We start from the raw sequence: 21,654 nt of genomic DNA on the forward strand, positions 1-21,654 counted from the left end.
TCCTGCATGCCAGATTTCTTTATCTTTATAATTTAATCTTTTTAAATTTATGTACAGATTACAAGGTCATTAAACATATATATTTTACTTTGATCACTCCATTTTTAGAAAGTACATATAATAGTATAATCACATTTTGTATTAGTTAATACAATGTAGGTTTTTATAGACTTCTTAATTGAATTTTATTACAGTCATATGTAGAAAATGAAAAGTTTTTGTTAATAGATTCATGGAGTGGTCAAACAAATGCTCAAATATACAATAAAATTTTTGTAAATGATAAAGATATTACATCTTGCCAATTAAAAATTATCGTGTTGAAATATACTCATCTTTCTCAGTCTTGTGATGTGTATTTTAATAGACAGGTTAAAAATTTTATCAAAATATTACAAAAATTGTAGCTATAACCTTAAAACCAACAGAGGAATAGCCAATTACAAAGATGCTATTAAAATACAATCTCTAATTCACATGTGGAGGCAACCAGTTTTTTGTGAATGTTAAAATATTCATGGTTTTCATCTCAAATACCACAGAAAAAATATTTTCAAAAATATTAGTGAACTTTATTTTCCACCATGTTGTTAAAACAAAATGTAAAGACTGAAAATGAAATAGCTATGATTATGTATGCATGGTGCAATGAACCATTATGTTTTAACTGTTTTTATAACAAAATACTACCTAAAATGCTGTCATATTATTGTTATAATGTAAAATTTTTAGTGTGCACATTTACACACACACTTTTTTTTGACAAAAACTTTAAACTGTAGAAAAAGATTTTTTAAAATTTCCTGATATTTTATAAATAAATTTTATACTCAATAATTAAAAGTGGATAAACATGGTACATAAACTTAAAAACAATAAGATTAAATTATAAATGTAAAAAGAAAAGAAAATCTCACATAAGGAAATCCAACTTGAAAACAAAACCCCCACATGATACCCTAATCAATCACACTATGCTGTAACTTTGTGAGTTAGCTTTTTTGTACCTGTATTAATGGTTGTAGAAAAACTTTTGTCATAAATTTTTTCAAGAATGCTTGAATGCTTGCAGGTCCTGTAGCTTTGGTAGAGTTTAAGCACAAATAAATACAAATACAGCACATACACAAAATTTCATCAAAATCAGTGATTACAAACTGCGGGGTTCCCCTTGTTAGTCAAAAAGGGCCTGGAGAGAACACTGTGGCAATTTATAGGTTACATATATATATCAATACACAAAATCATTTTGTTAAAGTTTTATTATGGAAGTATTGCACATGCCACAATTCTAAATAAAACTTAAAGATCAGTTGCAAACTTAAAGAGTTGTTTTATTGGTGTTTAAAAATACAAGATGAGACCAAGTAACCTTTCCTCGGAGGTATCATAAACCAGATGCTTGCTAATTAATTTTTAATTATTTTTCGTTATAGTGATAAAATAAGTTCGGTGCAGAAGTTCAGTGTTTTGAGGAGCACCCAACAGAAACTCATGTGTTCTCATTTGAATTTCTTTGAATCAGATGATGGGAGGAAAATCCCAAAAATGTTTAACCAAATAAACAGCTTTGACTCCAATAATCTCTAGTGTTAGTGTTTCTCCTGATCTTGACTATATCTACTAAGCTTGTTTTATTTTTCATTATGTTATGTTTTTAAATGTTTATATTTTTATGTTCTTATTTTATTCAATATAATAAGCAATGCACCTATAAATTCTTGTATTTCAACTGATAAAATTTTTTGCTAGTATAACAAATTGGCAGTATTTCATGAACAGAAAACTAACTGTTAGAAAACTTTAAAATAATTGTTTTACTTATTATTCTAATATACCAAGAGCCTGAACTCAAATTTTGACATATTCAATTTTATTAAGTGACAACAAGTTTAAAAACATCATGAACACTAATGCCAGTTTATTTATCAGAAATAAATTTAAATTTATAATATTCTGGAATAAAAGATTGGCCCAGTTTAGGACTCAAACAACTCCTGCTTGCTGCATGGATGCATTGCCAGTTAGGCCTCCTCTGGATACTATGGGTAGTGAAACTAGCAATGACTACTATAACCACATGTAACTAATATGGTTATTTCTGTTTAAAATAATTAACAGCCCTAGAAGCAGAGATCAAATGGAGGTTTGGGTAGTGTAACTGGAATTGCACCTGCAAGACAAGTAGGAGTTGCAGGTTGAAGTCCCACTCTGGACTGTTCTTTCCTTTCAGAATATTCTAAATTTAAAAACCAAATTTATTTCTAATTATTAGACAGAAGTGTGAGTACCTACCTATAGCCAAGTTACTTTATTACATTTAATTGTTAAATTAGCCTAGTTACAACATAATAAAGAATAGGGCAGTTCGCTTGGCATTAGTATTTGAATCAGGTTGGTATGTTTTAAATACAGATATCACAAAGTAGGTGATGTTTTGTAGCACTATTTCCATGTTGCATCTGAACATTTTGCTGCAGGCTTCTTACATGTTAAAAGATGTTTACTATCAGCATAGCTCATTTGAATTGATGTGAACACAGCACTATAGCTAGAAACACAAACTGATACATCATATGATCTATATGTGTTGCTTTGGACTGAATGTAAGATACCACAGACTAATCTAGGCAAGTAAAAACATGAATCTTAGAATTGAAAAAATGTAGTGTAAGAAAATTTTTAAAATATTCAGGAAAAAGTTACTTGTTAATCTAGCAATAATCATCTAATCTGAAGTAATATTTATAATGATGTCTGATTGTATTAAAGTATTGATTGTCCATATTAAAACTGGTAAAAGGTGACATACATAGTAGAACAATATTTTCTGTTGACAGATTGGATGCAGCTTAAAGTTCCTTTCAAAATACATAAAAATATTGGAAATATCAAGTAACTTGAGACATCAGTAATAGACATCATTAGGTAGATAGTATTAATGATGAAGTCTGAATTAAAAAAAGCTATATTATAGACTATTTTACTTAAGTTATTGAAAGTGAAAAAAACGTAAATTGTATACTATTTTTATTATCATACTATAATGCAAATTAGTCTGATGTAGATAGCCAACTATTACATGGAACAAGTGGCAGTTATAGCACCACCATTTTCCAAATAGTTGAAATGCTAACTTTGACTTATTTGAATAGTTAATATCTTTGCTAGTTAGTTATTACATTGAATACAGACAATTATTTAATTGTTGCACAAATTAAAAAGATACTTTTCAAAGATTAAAGTAATAAATTAAATAATCATTTTAAATCTTATTAAAAATTTGAATGACAACAAGTTGTTGAACTGATCACGTCAAGTAATTTAAATAATGTTATGTTGTTGACTAACTGACAGGATATCCCACAATTGACAATTATAATAAGGTCTATTACAATTAGTTATCTGAACATATTAATTTTTCTAAAAAGTAAAATTTACTAATATATATATATATATATATGATTATTGTGATAGTTTAACTGAATACTTATGTAAAAGCATAAGCATCAATATATCCATGATCTATGAAAAAACTTAGGTGTATTGTTTAGAGAAGGATTTCCAGATCTGTCTTGTTTCATTTTCTTATTCACAGACCAGTGGGGGAAGCAGTTAGTCAACAATATATTTTAAAACTTTTTTATTTATAATGATAAAAAGTTCTCATTTAAAATAAAAATTGCTTCTGTAGATTGTTTATAAAAATTGAATTTCAAAAATTGGTAAAAATCCAATTTTGTTTTAGAAACCGGAAATATTAATTCCTTATTTATATTAAATAGCATCAAATTTATAAGTATAGCCATATTTTTTTTTTAACAAAGTAGATATAAAAGCAGAAAACAGCTCTTGCTCAACTTTCTTGGTACTCAAACATATTAACAGGATCAGGAAGATAATTTTCAATTATACTGATATAAAATTTAAATAATAATAATATAAGTTTAAAAGGAGTAATTTTGTTAAATTATGACATAAGTTTAAAAAAACATTATAGTTTAAAGTAAAAAATTGTGTGGCTATATCTGTTATGATTTATATTATAAAATGCTAAAAGGTTTAATTTTGTGGATAGAAATGAGTTTTAAAAAGTTTTAATTGTCTATAACAAATTTCCATTAGCTCTGAACATGCTCAAGATACAACACACACACACCACCTGTATTTCCTCATCCCTTTGGCCTTTAATGAAAGTTTTTTTTTGATAAAATCCAATACATTCAGTAGGCTGCCAGGCACATCTTTTTGTTTAATTTCTTTTTGCACATTATCTAATGTTTTATTACTCTCTTTCAAAGAAAACGGCTTTCATTTTTCTCCATTTTTTCTTGTAAACTTAAGAAATAAACTGCAGAGTAATAACATCAAAACAAAACCATAACTAAGGATTAAAATTAATGTTGCCAGTTGAACTAGACCAGTGATTCCCAAACTTTTTCAAGCCACTGCCCCTTTGGTTCCACAAACTTATACCCAAGACCCCTAAACCTTTCTTAATCGGCTAAAAATAAACGTCTTGTATCAAATTATTTCTTTTGAGCATATTCTGATAAACAGTAAGCCACTTTATTATAAAATTTAGGGGACTAAAAACTGCAGACTATGTAATAATGAGGTTCATATTAACAAAGTTCAATCTAAACATGATGTTTCTGCTACTCAGCAAATAGTGACAAGCTTAATTGCATCCTCAAGCCATTCCATGCAATAAGTAACATAAATCACAGATATTTATTCAGGGTGATGTGACACTGCCAAAGTATTAGTAAAAACAATTAGGATGCATAGTTTCAGTAATAAAGATGTGGTATTTTAATGCAAGCTGTTTTAAAGTCACTTAAAAATTTTATCAATATACATTTGCATTATTTTTGTCTTGTATACACATTCTTTACAAAATCATTTAACCTGTCAAAATGAGTAGAAAGTTCTAGCAAACAGTCAGAACACATTAACACATTTTCCAGCACTGCCAGTGCATTCTCAGCATATGCTTTTGATGGTAAGCTGTAATCTGCTTCTATATCATCTATTGCCTCCATTTCATTTTATTCTTTAATATTTATGTCTTTTCTGGATAATTCCTCTGTGGAAATTTTGCTGATTGCCAACTCATCATCAATTTGGACATAGTTTCTAAAATCAGAGTGAAGACTTAAGTTGTCTATTCTTATTCAGGATGCATTATCTCTTGTTTCTTAGATCTTCTGTTTGCTGTAGATCATTGAAATAGTATTCTGTGGCACATGAACTCTCTTGCTATATTCACTTTTAGCTTTTCTTCCTCCTCACTTTCTTCTGATTTTAAGTTTCCCCTCTAGTGAAAAGTCTGTGTATTTGCATTTGCATTTTCCAATCACTCACAAAGACCCACACTTTAATGGAACTTTCAACAGCACTTTTACTTAGTCTTTCTCAAAGTGAAGAAAAGCTTATGAATCACATGCAAGCTCAGCAGACCATAAGAAGCACCACAATGATGTCAAAATCAAGTTCAGTCTTTGTCTTAAAAATTACAGTACATATTACCTTTGTATTAGGCTTATATTACCTTTACCAACCAATAGCATGACACCTGCATTCTGAGACCAAAATATACTTTGTATTACATATTAACTGAATAGATTTACATTATAATCACTATCTTTGTTCACTGAACCTGAAAATGTCTTCATAAGAAACAAGACCTTTTATTATCCAATATAGGATAACGGAGATTTTACTCATATATCAATGCAGATTGAGAAGAAAAGCCTATGTTTTACAAAATAAAATTGTCCAATTTTGTTCAATTTCACATCTCAAAAATTCATTTTCATTTACAATTTCTCTTGCCACAAAACATAACAGTCCAAAGCACAGAAACTGGGAGATTTCAATTATCTCTCACAGTATTTTCACTTATTCTATTTGAAAGGAGTAAATGTAAATGTGGATTTAAAATAATTTTTTTCCCATAATCTAGTACAGCCTAATAGGAATAATTGCAGATATATATATGTGATCATTGCTAGTATAAATAGTACAAATTGCTGAAAAAAATAACCAGAAGCACTTTCTTAAATTGTAAATAGTGGGAAATCAATACCAACATTTACAATTACCCCACTTAACCCTAATAGATAAAAGTATAAGCAATGCTCAAATTTAAGATTCTAGATTTAGAGAGTATATAAATGTGATGTTCCAGGCATTTCTAATGAACAAAACTATCCAAAGCAGCAGAGAAATTGCAATAATACTCATAAATTAGATTACAATAAATCATTCTGATTTAAAGAGTGAATCAGTTTGTTCAAGTGTATAAAAATTGTAATTATCTAAATTACCAAAACTTCCAACGAAGGAGCCAATTTTATTTTATCCATACAATTTCACAAAAAAGTTAAGATCCTTAATTAAAATTTTAGTTTTGGTATAAAAATTAGGACAAAACCAGAGTCATTACCAATCAATTCCCTGTATTGAGAATTATAATTATTTATATTATTACATTACTCAAATATATATTAAAAAAAATATATCATAAATCAAGTAAAAAGTCCAGCACATTCTGATTAAGTCTCAATATATACATATAATGTTCAAAATATATAAATTAGCAAGCAATGACAGCAGTGCAATATTTTATATATGTATTAAAGTTATACAGTACATATAATTTAGATTTACATAAATGCAAATTATAGTGGCCACAAAGTCCCCTTAACAACAAGCTCTGTCGATAACGAATCGAACACGACGCGACCTCCCAAAGTGCAGCCTTAAGATTACGACTCGTTTTTACCCACGTTATAACCACAACCTAAAATAGCTATTGGAAACTGCTAAAGGTACAATTACACCTCCAAACCTTATTAGAGCCAAAGACCGCACCCATAGAAGCAAAGAAGCCAAAGGCGCAACCCTCGGCAATATACGGCCTCCAAAATCGGTCTAATTCCGGACAACGTGGCCCCTCAAAGACCGTCACATTTAACTATTTAGCCCGGACAACTATGCCGACTTTGAGTGGCCAACTTGACCATTCACGGAGTACTGTCCATCATATAATTTTAGGAGCAAGGTCAGGCCCACCGGCACCGAGGTGCAAACAACAGCAAGCACCAAAGTGTGGAGCGTGTAGTCTCTCTACACCAGGGATGGGCAACCTGCGGCCCGCATTCATATATTTTGCAGCCTGCGACGCATAAAATGTGAATAAATATATCAATTTCCTAGCTTAAGGAAGTATGCAGCAAAAATTCAAACGTTATTTTTACAACTTATCTATGCAAATAGTTTTTCCTGCAATGAATTTAGTAAAAATTAAAACAAGAAACTGGCTAACAGACACATCAAAACTAATTTAAAACTAGCAGTGACAAATATTTAACCAAATATTTCCAATATATTATGTTTACATCTGTTCCAGAAGCTAAATTAAGTATACCTATGCTAATTTATAATTAAATATGAATAAATAATTCTGATTTACCAACATTTTTTTTCCTCTTTCTCTCGTATGCGGCCCGCATCAGTTCAAGTGTTAAAATGCGGCCCTTACACGAAAAAAGGTTGCCCATTCCTGCTCCACACGCTCCACATCCATCGAGGCCGGCCTCGACAGACACGGAACAAGGAGAATAGGAAGTATACCGCACGCGGGAAAAACACGCCTTCAAAAGCAAATATCTCGCAATAAGATGGCATATACGAGTACGGTTCCTTTGACATTTTTGCTCATACAATTCTGGGGTGGGTGGGAAAACAGAGTTCAATTCTTACCTAACCTTTAGCCATTTTGTATATCAATATAATGTCTTTCTCGGAATAAAACAGCTTTTAAAGTGTCACTTTAATTAATGTGTTGTGAATTTACATTAAATTCATTTAACGTGTCAAAATCAATATTTTAGTGTAAACGTTTCTCTTTAATTTTTACTAAACCGTAGTTACGCCAAACATTGTATTATAATTACTGTTCGGCATGCCTTACTGTCCTTTATTTATTACTAAAACGACCGTTATATTATATATATATATATATATAATAATAATTGGTATTTTTTTTATTTAAGGAAATCTTATTAAAATGTCCACTGAAACACACGAAATCTGACTTAGAATAGTTTAAAGCAACAATCTGTACGAAAGTAAGGCGCGAAAGGAAAATATAAAAGGCTTTGTTCCCGAAAATCACAAAAACGCCAAAATGGCGGCTGCGGACAACGGTTACGTTTTCGATATTTCTTTCGTTACTTTTCTCACAATTAAAATATTTGATCCAAACCTTACCATAAAATTAGCACGGTTATAACTTTTTCTAAAACTTCTATTGGTAACCCTTCTAATATTTTTATATTCTTGGAATCCCTCGAAATTAGCTGAAATTCTCGTACCGAAATATCTTCTTGCCCAAGTACCTAGAAATAATTCTGCGATTGCGCCAATAACAATAAGTGTTGCCGGATGTATTTATGAGTAAATATTTTTTTCTAAAATTACGTTTCAAATTCATTTTAATAAAAAATTAATTAATAACAATTTAATTAAATAATATAAAATAAAAATATTGAAAATATATTTTTCTCTACATTCGGGACCAGATTAAGAAAATTTCAAAAGGTCTGATCAGTTTCTGAAAATACCAGAATGTTTCTTTTACCGCTTTGGTTGATTGTTTACATTTAGTTTATTACTTGTTATTAAACTATGCCATGTACAGTAAATATTAAGTACAAAAGTAGTTGGTTGTAAAATTATTTCGCTACCTTGTTCAACTCTATCCATCGATATATTAATAAAGACTATTGTAGTGGGCTCGACCAAGAGATCACTTCGAACCTCTACTATCGACGTTGCTTGTTCTTTCGGTGGTGCAGTCGATCGGTCAGACTAGAGCCCTATATAAACAGAGTATGGCCACTCTAACGTATGGACGCCATTTTGAGGCCAAAGTTGCAGTGTCACAGTACTGCTTAGCATTTAAATGAGCAATGTTAGTTAAAAACAGAAATTAGATTCAGAAAGAAGTTATATTAAGTTAAACATTTTTAGAAATAATTTTTAATTATGTTCAGAATAATTGTAGTTTATAAGTGATGGACAAAATATATAACAATAACAGGGCTAGAAGCGAAAAAGTGAATATATTAAAATATTATATTTAGTGGATTACATTTATTCACAGCACTATTGCAATATAAATAATCTGAAAAATATGTATTTAAATTTAAAAATATAATAACTAAAGACAAAAATTATAAAAAAAAATCAATAAAGTTTATTTTTCAACAAGAAAAACTCGAGTAACATAGCGTAACGTAGTAACAAATAGTGATTCTCTGCATTTTTTGCAAGGAATGCGGATAATTACTAAATATCAATCATTTATTAATAAAAAGGGTAATTTCCCTGTTACAGGGGGTGTTCTGTAGTCGTCTTTACAATGTCCGTAAAGAGGGAAGAGGCAAGCCTTGTTCAATTAACATTTCATAGCCTGATCTTCCACAAGCAAATTTTAACTGCAGAGCCTTTCTTATTGTATTATTTTGCCATTTTATTTTCCGTGTTGACACGTTTCCAAGGGCTGTTATTTGATCAGGATTGGAAATTAATTTTATGTTTGTACTCTGTGTGTTGACTCTAGACTTTAATTTTCTTATCTCTTCATAGAGATCCTTATTCTTTTCTGCACTCTTTCAACTCTATGTAATGCAATATGTAATTGAGATTACAATTCATTAATTTGTTTTAATTTTGGTGACGGTGGCTGGCTAACAAGATTACCGGAGTCTCGAAATACTGCACCAGATGTCTCATTATCTTCATCTTCATTCGTGCTTTTACATTCTTCAGCATTTTCTTCAAAAAGAAGCAAAGTATGCAATAAAAAAAAAATAGAATATTTAATAAGAATATTTTAAATTTATATTATAAATATACCTGTACTGGGCTGCATAGATGTCATAGGAGATAATTTGTAGCATAACTGTGGTCCAAGGTCGGACACGCTCACAATTGTTTCTATGCCCTGTTTTTGATTCAGAGCATCTTCTCTTAGGTGCAGGTCTGTGAGAAAAAAGTGTAGGACGGCATCAAGCTTCAGCAATCTTCTTCCATCCTTCCTGTGATTCTCACACTGATCTTTCTCAAAATGAACCTATGAGAGTTAATTGTAAACATTCACATCACTAAACCAATATACTTATAAAGGTTAAAATGTATTAACAGACTTAATACTCTTTAGCTTTAGTTTATTAATGTGCAATGTACAATTAAATAGGTAGGCAAAGCAGAAGTCCTTTCTCATAAAAATTCTGACAAAGTAATGCATGTTTTCCAGGAATCCATAATTTCTTATTTTCATCCAGCCTGTTTACTTTAATCGCCAATGCTTTTTTTCCTAGCTTTATCACTTGGAAATCGATGCAGTTTGAATTTAAGAGCTCTATTTTGAGCAATTAATGGCCGATCGACCCGGCACGATCTATTTTTATGTGGTAGCTTTAAGAGCGATATAGATGTATCGATAGATCTAAAGGCTAAAATAATAATTTCTGACGTCAGTATAGCAAAGTAAGAACTAACTTGATGTTTAGAATCTATTTTAGATTGGAACTACCTGGTATATAAAGTTTCGAATCCTCTTATTTATCGTAATAAATAGCTGATTGAAACTCACTTGTCATAAGCGGATCGGAAGCTGGCCTCGTAATGGGTTCCACAAACCACGTGATCGGCAGTAGCCAATCATATTTTGACCCCCCAGTTGACCATACTCTGTTTATAGAGGGCTCTAGGTCAGACCATCACAGAGTTTGATTCAAATATATATGTTATGGACAAAGTGATTAATACGGGCGTTATGAATAATGACCAACAAAATCGGGCATTGCAATAAATTTCAATAGTTTATCAAATTGACCGGTCATTACGAATACTGCTACCCAGTGGCGTGCCGTGACATTTGATGATAGGGCTGTGTTTCTGTAAGAAGCCGACTTACAGGGGCAATCAATTAATTGCGCGTCAGGGCCCGTTTGTATTCGTTCGTTCGATAAGCCAGCAAGAACCGTATACTTCTTTAAATGTATTTTTAATAGATTATCCGACGTACTTAATAAATAAGAAAGTTCAATATAATTACCTCCGTTATTAGATTCAATAAATTCCCCATGTCCTCTAAATGCCAATTCTCGCTTTGAGAAAAAACATATAACGTCTATTAATTTAGATATATCTATTAATCGTAATTATCTTGTTATAATTTTCAATATTTATTTTATATCGTCTTCTAATGTTAAATTCTATTCTATTTTGATTTCCAAATTGCTTCAATTTTACGAAAGAATCGTCATTCGTCATAAATTTTATCGTCAAAATGTCGAAATTTTTTTGTCGACGTATTTATATTTAATTTAGGCATCGGTCTTTCTCTTTTAATAATGTTTTCTTTTTCATTATATAGTCTTAAACCAAAACTTTTTTAAAATAAATTTTTGAATCACTAGCCACGATATAATGGCTAAAATTAAAATTATAAAAAAAACTTACTTAGTAAAATGTGTGATGAATATACATACCTAGTACAAAAAATTCTCCAATTGTATGAATATACTTTTAAAAAAACTTATAATTAAATATAACTTTGTGAAGAAACGTACATAAAAATAACAAAATATTCTTTACTTTTTAAATCTTAAAACAGTCCACTTAGTGAAATAGCTCCCTACGAGTGGCTAATGAATGAAATCAGAGACGGTCCAGGTAGGTGTGTGGGTGCCAAATCCCGAGGGTGCCGATACCGGTCGATGTCAAATGCCTCTTTTGTCGCATCACTAGTATATCTCAAAGAACACCACAGGGCTGTTGTAGATTTTAAACGTTTCTCACCATAGCTGTAAAAATCTAAATATTGTCCGTCGTTCGTTTTCTAACTAATTCGTTTTAGGACCAAGTGTTCACGGAAATTTCCAAAATTTACAACTTTTCGGTCACTCACGTTGAACTGGAAAAATTTCTGTCTTTATTACATCTAATATTACGAAGAGAACAGACCCCACTGTACTCGGCAAGAGATCGGTTCGGTTAAGCTTCTGTTTAAGTAAAATTTCGGCTCTTTCATCGGGGTTTTATTTATGTTTCTAATTCCCTAATCGCTTAATTATTTAACTATTACTTAAGTAGAAATAAGTCGAAACCAGATACTTTGTACCTGAATATCTGTAGTCTTGAGAAAGAAGTGGAAAGAAATCTTTATGACATCCGATACATAAATCGTAAATTTAAGGAAAATAAATTCTAGAGCTTTTTTTGTACTATTGTACGTCTCATTCATCAAATTTGGTTGTAAATGATGCTGCCAAAGTAACAGTTAATTTTTTAACACTGTACTAGAATTGTACACGTTTTTTCTGGATCCCCTTACAGTGGGACATACTAAATCGTAATATCACCGGTTTAACATCGAAATCCGTAAGTAATATAAGACGGGAGAGCAGAATAAACGCAGAATAAATATATCAAATATTTTAATGGATTTTTTTAAAACTCCTGTCAACTATACAGAACTATCGTAAAAACATGCCAGTAAACTCCTATCGGTTGGGTTAAGTTATAAATCTAGTCTAGAGTGGGCAACCTTTTTTATAACACGGGCCGGAATAAATTTTACGTTTTTTCCGCGGGCGGTAGTAGTCAATTGACGCCTTCTTGTGACTCGTAATATTTTTAGTCTGCAAATACGAAATAAATAAATAAAAAGTTAATTACTACATTTATTTCTCTTATCGCTTTCGAAAATTACAAAGAATTGGAAAAATAACTATTAATTAGTTATTTTTCTAATTTAATAATCTATTAAAGATCTCGCGGACCGGATAGAAACTTTTCGCCAGCCGTAGCTGGCCCGCGGGCCGGGGGTTGCCAGCCGTCGATCTAGTCTGCTCACGATTCACATAATCGGGCGAGGGTGGCCGAATATCTAGCAGGCGGCTAACAGCCACAACCGCTCCGGGATATAAAGTCGGACTCTTTACGCGTGTGTCGCTTCTACCAGCTAAACCGGGTGAGGTTGGTGCACTGTAAACCGCATGTGCTAATGCCTATATAATCTGGCTGATTAGAAACTGACCCGGTTTCGACATTCCTTCCGCCACCGAATTATTCGAATATACAATAGCAATCTTATCGTTTTTTTTTTTTTCACATGTAGTATAGAAATTTGTAAAAGATACATAATGCAGTTATAATAAAATATTCATTTTAATTAATTCAAAGTACGTTAAAATATGAAAATTTATATTTTATAAAATACAAGGGAAGGTCATTGGAAGGTGGAAGCGGCGCTTCCATCGCTTCCAACGACGGCATCCACTGCTGCTACCACCTAGTCGGGCAAAGTGATAATAATACGTCGAGGAGTGATCATCCGACATACGCTAGCTAATCAGAACTTACATCTTAGTCGCGCATGCGTATTGCATTTAGTACCGAATTTTAAATTTACGTGACCAGTAGTTAATCTTTTTTCTTTGACAAAAGTAACGATCTTGGAGGAATCATTAAGTGACACGAACAACCGATTGAACGAGTTAATATTAGCAAAAGGTGAAAACAATTAAATTTTTACAAAATCAGCGTATTTGTTAATGATAGAAAAAGTGAGAGTCAAAAATGGAAGTTACTTCTAAGTTACCGGAAGAATATCAGTTAATAGTACTTTGAAATAATTCACAAAAAATAAATATTTCTAAATGAAATAAGCGGAGTTTTTTTTAATCAAATTTAAAATTCGGTACTAAACACGATACGCACACGCGACCGTGTGCCGATTGGCTAGCGTGTGTCGGATGATCACTCCTCAACGTATTATTATCATTTTGCCCGATAAGGTGGTAGCAGTATTCGTAATGACCGGTCAATTTGATAAATTAATCAATATTTATCACACTGCACGCCCTTTTTGGTCATAATGAATAATGCCCGATTAATCACTTTGTCCATAACATATACATTTAATCTCCAAACATAATATATACAATAATCACGGTTCACGAAGACCTTGCCAGTCCCTCGCGTTATTTCGTTTATTTTATCGCTCAGTGTTGCCGCCTCTGTGACCATATTATACTTTAAGTATGACCCATAACGTAACCAGTTAGCGGCCGGATGGCCGAGCGGTCAAGGTGGCAGACTACCGCTCTGGGGGACCCGGGATCGAATCCGAACGGGTCGAATAATCCCCAGGAATTTTTCGGGGGGTGGTCCGTTCGGATATGTCGGGCCCCGTCCCTCACCGCCCGGTCGACCCATTGTGGGCCTGGCCGAACCCATAATGGGCCTTCTAAAAGAGGCCCTCTTAGTGCCCACAGGACGGAAAGAGTTAAAAAAAAAAAAAAACGTAACCAGTTAATAAAGTTATGGTATACAGTGATACTTCGATTTTCGTCGATAATCCGTCTGAAAATAATCGGCGAAATCCGAAACCGACGAAAACCGAGACAATTATATCCATATGAATCAGTGTAAATCCAATTAATTCTTTCTAGACACTCCGAAATACATACCAAAAACGCATTTTATAGAGAATTAATATAGCGTTAAATACTAAAAGCAATAAGAAATTAACATAAAAGACTAATTAGCATAAAGATAAAAGCAATGAAATTGTTCGGCAAGACACGCGGAGTGATATCTTGTCTCGTAGAAGCTAGTCGGACACGAGCTTCTAGCCTATATCGCCCCGTGGTAAAATGTGACGTAATTGTCACGTAATAGTAGTTGTATGCGTTTATGATGGTCGTATCGAGGGGAATAATGCCTTCCGGGAAATCCGTTTAAGGGTAACTGGCCCTTATTCAGGCGTTACAAACGTGGAGAAAACCCGGAAAACTTCACGTGGCCAGCCTGTTCTGACGAAGCCCGAACCCACGATCGAACTCCCAGTCTTCGGGGAACGGAACCGTTGGCCAATGGTGGGCCGTTGAGGGGGTAATGTTCGTACAACGAGAAATAACACTACACTGCGCCGGAAAACGCGTGGGTCGCTCTTTATTTTCGCAAAATTAGCAGCGAGGTCACTCGCAAGCACGTCGACGAAATCCGAGACAAATTTTTCGCGAAAAAAATCGACGATAACCGATGTCAACGAAAACCGAGGTATTACTGCAGTGCCGTAACTAGGCAGGTGCAACAGGTGCACCCGTACAGGGCCCACTTGGAAGGGAGGCCCAAAATGCATGTATTCGTTTTAGAGGCCTAAATGCAAATTTTTGCACAGGACACAGGAATAGCTAGTTACGGCACTGTATTACTGTATTATATTTTAGATTCTTTATGCTATCCTTAGCCTACAGAAGATAAAATTTGGATATACAGAAGAAGAAACAGGAGGGCATTTCTGAGTTTCGATGATTAAACTATAAGTACGGTACATACGATAATTCATGCTATACGATCAGAGGCGGACATACATAGAAACTAATAGGGCCTTAGCCCTAGGCCCCCAAGTGTCGAGGGCCTACAAAAATTGAATTATCATCAATTTTTAATACTTTTCCGTTAACAATGAGCACTCATCGTATAGTAAAAAATAGTTAATATTAATATTGTAATGATAATTTATAGTATTATTTGTTTTATTGTAATCAATGTAACGTAATTGGTCAGGTCACCAAGTTGCAATTTTAAATCCCAATTTAAAGATTCTTAATCTAACAAAAAATGGGGCCCCATTGGACTATAATAAGCCTCAGGCCCCGAAAAACCAAGATTCACCTTACATCTGTATCAGGACCGGATTAACCCACTTTGGGGCCCTAGACATTTTCTTCTCACCGGACATTTTCTTCCCTCTCCCACAAGAAATAGAGCACACAAAAAATATAAAACAATAAATAAAACAAAATTAAATAATGTGAAAAACTAAAACAAATCTTAAATGTTTATTAATAAAAATATTATTCTTATCGCTATAAAAAAAATTCTAAATTATCGGAAGAATTACTTTCAATAAGAAGAAACAAAAGAACACACTTTTTTTAGGTTTTAGAATTCACAATAACCATATAAAAAGCAATATATTTTTTGTTGTTTATTACATACAGTTGTCCAACAGAAAAGTAAACTTTCTTATTTACAAATCTTTTAAAAATAGACAATTTCACCGGGCCCTAGACATTTGTCTCATTTGTCTATGCGATGATCCGGCCCTGATCTGTATACAATCAATATTTATAAATTGGTCATTTAGGTTCAAAAACAAGACTTCATCTTTGCCGTTCCTCCCTTCCTTTACCCTTGTTTGGTAATTCTTCTGACGATCCGGTTGTTATGTATTGTATTGTAACAAGGAAAAGTATTGGAATCGTGTCAAATTTGACGCTCCGTGTTTTTTTGCAAATTTGTACGTTTTGACAACCCCTGAACGGAACAAACCAAAATAGAAGAAAAACTCCGTGGATGCGTGGTAATGATTAAGAAACGAAATTTGGCACTGTAGCATGTATATAATGGGCATCGATGCTATTAAAATTTTGTTGTTAAAGGTCGTAGGGTGGAAAAATAGAAGGGATTCACGTGTCATATCTCGAGAGAGATCGGACTTAATGAAGATTTAACTCGTTATTAGCATTTACATTTTTTTAAAATATAAAACTCATCTCTGCCTTTAAAATCAAACTCATTGCTATTTTATAATAATTAATAAAATAATTTTTTATAATACAATCTCATAACAGATGGCGCCACACGTAACTGTTTTTATTATGATTAATCAGTTAATACAAAAGTCATTTTTAAAATAAAACCTTATAACAGCCGGGAAAGTTATGTACTTATGTAATCAACCAAAATAAACGTAATTAAACCGTAAGTTTTGGATCATTGAATAACCGGTAGCGTTCCTGCACACCTGCAAATGCAGGATTTCTCCATAATAAAAAAATACGATAACGTTTAGAAAGGAATGCTCTAACTCGAAAGATTGCAAGGTGGAATTACGAATAAAATGAAATATAATACGACTTAAAAGTTGATATTTTCTCACTCTAAAATGCTTCTGGAAAACTTTTCTGGCTACGAACTTCTACAATTCCAAAGTTAATAATTTTAGATCAGCAAAGAAGAAATCACAATACGGTGAAACTTCCATTAACGGACACCCCCAAATAGCGGACATCTCTGCTTAACGAACACTTTTACAATCCCCCAGATCCTTCAAATAGGCCATTTACCTAGAAATAACGGACGTCGTTGTCCATAACCAACCTTACGAAAACGTAAAGTCCCGTCTTCGATACTCCGAAAGAATTAATTACGTCCGAAATATTTTAAAACTAACAGAATCGGTTCAAATACTCAGAGGACGAATTTCGACCGTAGATTAGACATCGAATAAAGACTGGTTGAAAATATGAATATGAGATGGGGGCAGCTTGTAAAAAGTTGAACCTCTTTATCTGTTAGAGAACACTAATCTGGTTAAGTTGTCAATCATCACTTATCGTCATACATATCGGTATTAAACTTTTGTCTTATCGTTGGAATTAAGCTTAAGGTACCGAGAAACCATAAACTTTTCCGAAGTTATTCATTCATTCGACAAGAACTGTAGTACAGTAGTGATGAAAAAGAAACTAATTGCATTTATAATATCATAAATGTTATTATAAATGCAATATCCTGCACATTTCCCACCCCTTGAAGCGGCTAGCAAATCGCTTTTGTAACTCGACATACGGACTTTCATTGCCTAAACCCCCCGTCCACCCTTCCGTTCGTAACAACAGTTTCATTTTCGTTTTCGTTACTTCTGCCCACGTCGTTTTTGACGAATATGTAATTAATCAACGTTTACGTTTTATCGTAATTTTTATCTTCCATTTAAAGTGTCACGTCCAATCTTTATGCTATTTAGAATTCAAGAATTCAATTAAAATAAGATTTTTACTGCCGAAAATATAAATAATTTACTGTATATATATCCCGTATTTTAATTATATATGCTACGTATACTGTCTCCGAGAGAACAATACGTACCGATATTAAGGACATAAACTATTATCTGTTCTCTTTGTGATACATAAGTAAACACTACCTACACTTAAGTACTTTAATATTTTTCTCACTGCCGTTGTCGTCTTTCGTGCTTGCTTGCCTTAATACGCCTGTTTAAGCTTTGTCTATGACTATATTTTAAACCACACTACATTTCGTTTTATTTAACGTATAGGTTGACAGTAAGATAAACACTGAAAAACGTGCTAGTTTTACTTTTCGGATGGGGCGAAAAAGCTGACATTGCGTATGCGTCACGGTGAGCAAAAATTGATATTAATGCTCGCTAAGGATCTACACCAGTGTTTTTCGACCTTTTTTATCTCACGGCGCAGTTGAACCTATAATTAAATTTCCAGAGCAAACTTAAATTATAATGATACGCAGTGAAAAAACACGCGATTTAAAGTTGTGTTTGTAAACGTTCTATCGCCATATTACTTGCCCCTTAACCAACATAGTGTGAGGCCCTGGACTGGGATGAAAAACATTCTTTTAACCATATATCCAAACAAAAAACAAGTCTTGATCTTAATTAATCTCGATTAATTAAAATTAAGGGAACTAACTTATAAAGAAAAAAGGGAAAAAATAAAATTATTTTAATATTAAAACCACGCGAAAAAAGAGAAAAGTTAGTAAATTAAATTTATTATAAGACAAGACGAACAAAAAAGGAAATGTTAGTTAAGGTACAAGGTTCGTCAACGCCGAACGAAAGCGGTGTCGAATTGCATTCGTAAACAATCGTCTTTTCCGGGTCCAGTTTTCACTGGTAACAGAGAAAGACCAATCTGGGACCGAGAAAGGGGATAAATAATCAATAAAGTGACGATTTGCGAGACGAAAAGGGATTTAAGCCCAGGCCACAGGGCACTTGGTTCTTTGCCGTGGTGTCCCACGAGGCTATGTCCCTCGTTGAGGTACTTCCCGCAAGGTTCCATCTTCGTTCTTTGCCGATGTACCCACCGAAAGTTATAGACCTTCGTTGAGAGAAATTTCGGACATTCCGATCTGCATTCATCGGGCATCGTTTCCTGTTTGAGAACTGGTCTTAGAATGCAGCATCCAGTCAGCGATAGAAAACCACCCTCGTTTTCGGACTTTGCTCTTCTTCTTTGAAGACTACGCGTCGAAGTATACAAGGACTTAAACCCTCTGTGACTATGAACTTTTTGTAAGTTAAATTGTCTAATAAACGGGTTGTGTTGTTTGTCGATCTTGACTCAACCGCTCCCACATGACGTTGACTGTTACAGCTCGGCAGCCAGACGGCAATGGAGACGATAACGCTATCTCATATAATCGTTATTTTTCGTTTTGAAATCTTTCCCCCTTCGGTCCCCTCGCAATAGCATATTCAAACATCAAGCCACACGTAAGCGCCCGAGAGACTAACAACCAATAAATTTACGTGGTACGACTTGGAATATGCCACGTAGGTCTTCGTTGCTATTGGATAACGAACTTTCGGTATAATCGAAAGCAACTCACATTCTGGGTCCTAGATCCTTCATGGCAGTAATATTTCTCAACACTATAATTTCTCTGTAAAAATTAACGAAATTACATTAAAATTTCTGTTGTACGAAATAATTCATGTAAATACTAAATTTAATATACAGTGACCTCTCAGTTATACGACTCTAAAGGGACCAATGATAAAAGTCGTATAAGTGTACAAAAGAGTTGTACAAAAGAGAGATTGACCAACTTGAATGAAAAATGTTAAAAATATAACCCTTTCAGTATTGATTACCACAGTTAAAAACATTATTTCTTTTAAATTCAAAATACAAAGATAAATATGGCAATCTTGCTATCTGTGTCACCCAGAAATTAATGTCCGTACCCAAGTTTTGCGGCAAAAGTGGGCCTGGAGGGCCGAAGTACAGTACTGTATTTTTCTTTATGTTAAAAGCGAGGTTGAGGCCGAAGTTTTAAACGCGAAAACGTGTACGTCGGACGTTCGGCGCCGCTTTCCTGTAAGCCTAGAAGTTTGACAGTGGCGTTTGGAATGTCGAGCACGATTCCACTGACGTTCCAAACGCCATTGCCAAACTTCTAGGCTTACAGGAAAGCGGCGCCGAACGTCCGACGTACACGTTTTCGCGTTTAAAACTTTGGCCTCAACCTCGCTAAAATCTCCACAGGGCAGAAACTGGAAGTACATGGATTTTGGAAATTTCGCTTAAATAAGAGATGTATAAGTGAGTGGTCACTGTAATTTAAAGATCATTTGACACAATGCCCGAGACAATAGACATTGACCTATCACTCTGAAGGATCAGGATTCGAATCCGAATGGCATCTTTAAAAATTACATTGGTTAATTTGCTTTGTTCTTTCCCATTGTGAATCTGGACGAACACGTGACGAACGAGCTCTTCAGTGGCCGAAAGGATAAAACCACTGAACAGTAGTGCCGATCGACGATCTTGCTACGTGGAGTTTTTTTTTTTACTCGTCTAACGCCTAAATAGGAGCCAGTTTCTACTAAAAGTCCTCCCGAGAGGCAGCCTCCTGTTGGCAGATGGCCGGCGTGAAGGGGACGGATTTCGGAGGTGCGCATGGCGCAGCTGCATCCTTCCGGGGTTTTTCCGAGTAAAGCCGGGTTGGCAGGTAGTAAAAAATTTTCAATGCATTTTATTTTCTTCACCCCCTCAAACATTTCTGGATCCGCTTTGTTACATTGCGTTCCATCAATGATAGGTATGAAAACAGGCCTTTTTAGTACTGGCAAGAAAGGTATTTAAAAAATTAATTGTAATAATAGAAAGAGCTAAGATAACTTTCGCGAACAAATGAAATTAGTAAAAACTGGTAAATATTTTACGACAAAGTAAAATATACTCAAGACAAAAATGCAATTAATTTGCAGTGATAAATCGAATTTGATAAATAGCAAAGAACAAAGTTTGGAGTTCAACTGCTTATCTTATTGATCAATGCCGCGTCGATGTCTACTGATTAAAATGTAAATAAATGAATTAAATATAAATTAAATTCAGCATCGCTAACGCAAATCGAATAATTATATTGCTGCAGATATTGTAATCCCGTAAGAGTGTGGCCAAGTTTTACTAATATAAGAGCTTAAGATTTTGTAATATTGCTTATCGATCGCGCTCTTAGCCATTTGTAATTTTATAATTTGTAATCCCATTACTCACAATTCACTTAAGTCTTTAACTGCTTTGATTGGTTAATGTACTCTTATTCGAAATACTACATTCCGGGTGTGATTTATTCGGGCGTTAGCCTTTGAAAATTGACGCATTCAGCGAGTAAAATATATTTTAATAATCTTGTTATTTCTGCATTAAACTTTATTAAATATTGAAAAGATTAAATCGAGTGCCAGAAAGTTTTAAAAAACTGGATTTTCTAGAAAAATGCAATAAAAAGTATGAAAGTAGCGACGAAAGTAGGACTGGCCTCGACTGTAATCGTCACCATACAGTGGCGCCATCTCGGATACAATTCGTTTTGTAATTGAAACAATTAAGATTATTACGTCACTTCTGGATGAAATTCTTTTCTTAATTTGAAACAATAATTTAAATTTAATACTCACAAGCGTTATCAAATAAATTTTAAATATTTTTT

The 21,654-nt window shown here is 33.4% G+C and overlaps 1 protein-coding gene across 2 annotated transcripts in view; it reads right to left on the reverse strand.

Annotated features, from left to right (window-relative positions):
* Window positions 1–8,419, reverse strand: part of LOC136974591 (RNA-binding protein 12) — a 69,517-nt gene extending 61,098 nt beyond the window's left edge. For both annotated transcript variants that reach the window (XM_067269513.1, XM_067269512.1), the window contains exon 1: window positions 8,281–8,419. The gene's annotated coding sequence lies outside the window, so the exon portion shown is untranslated. The remainder of the gene's footprint in view (window positions 1–8,280) is intronic.
* Window positions 8,420–21,654: the final 13,235 nt, after the last annotated feature.

The sequence above is a fragment of the Centruroides vittatus genome, unplaced genomic scaffold (genome assembly GCF_030686945.1).
Source record: "Centruroides vittatus isolate TY-2023 unplaced genomic scaffold, ASM3068694v2 contig_351, whole genome shotgun sequence".
Taxonomy (NCBI): Eukaryota; Metazoa; Arthropoda; class Arachnida; order Scorpiones; family Buthidae; genus Centruroides; species Centruroides vittatus.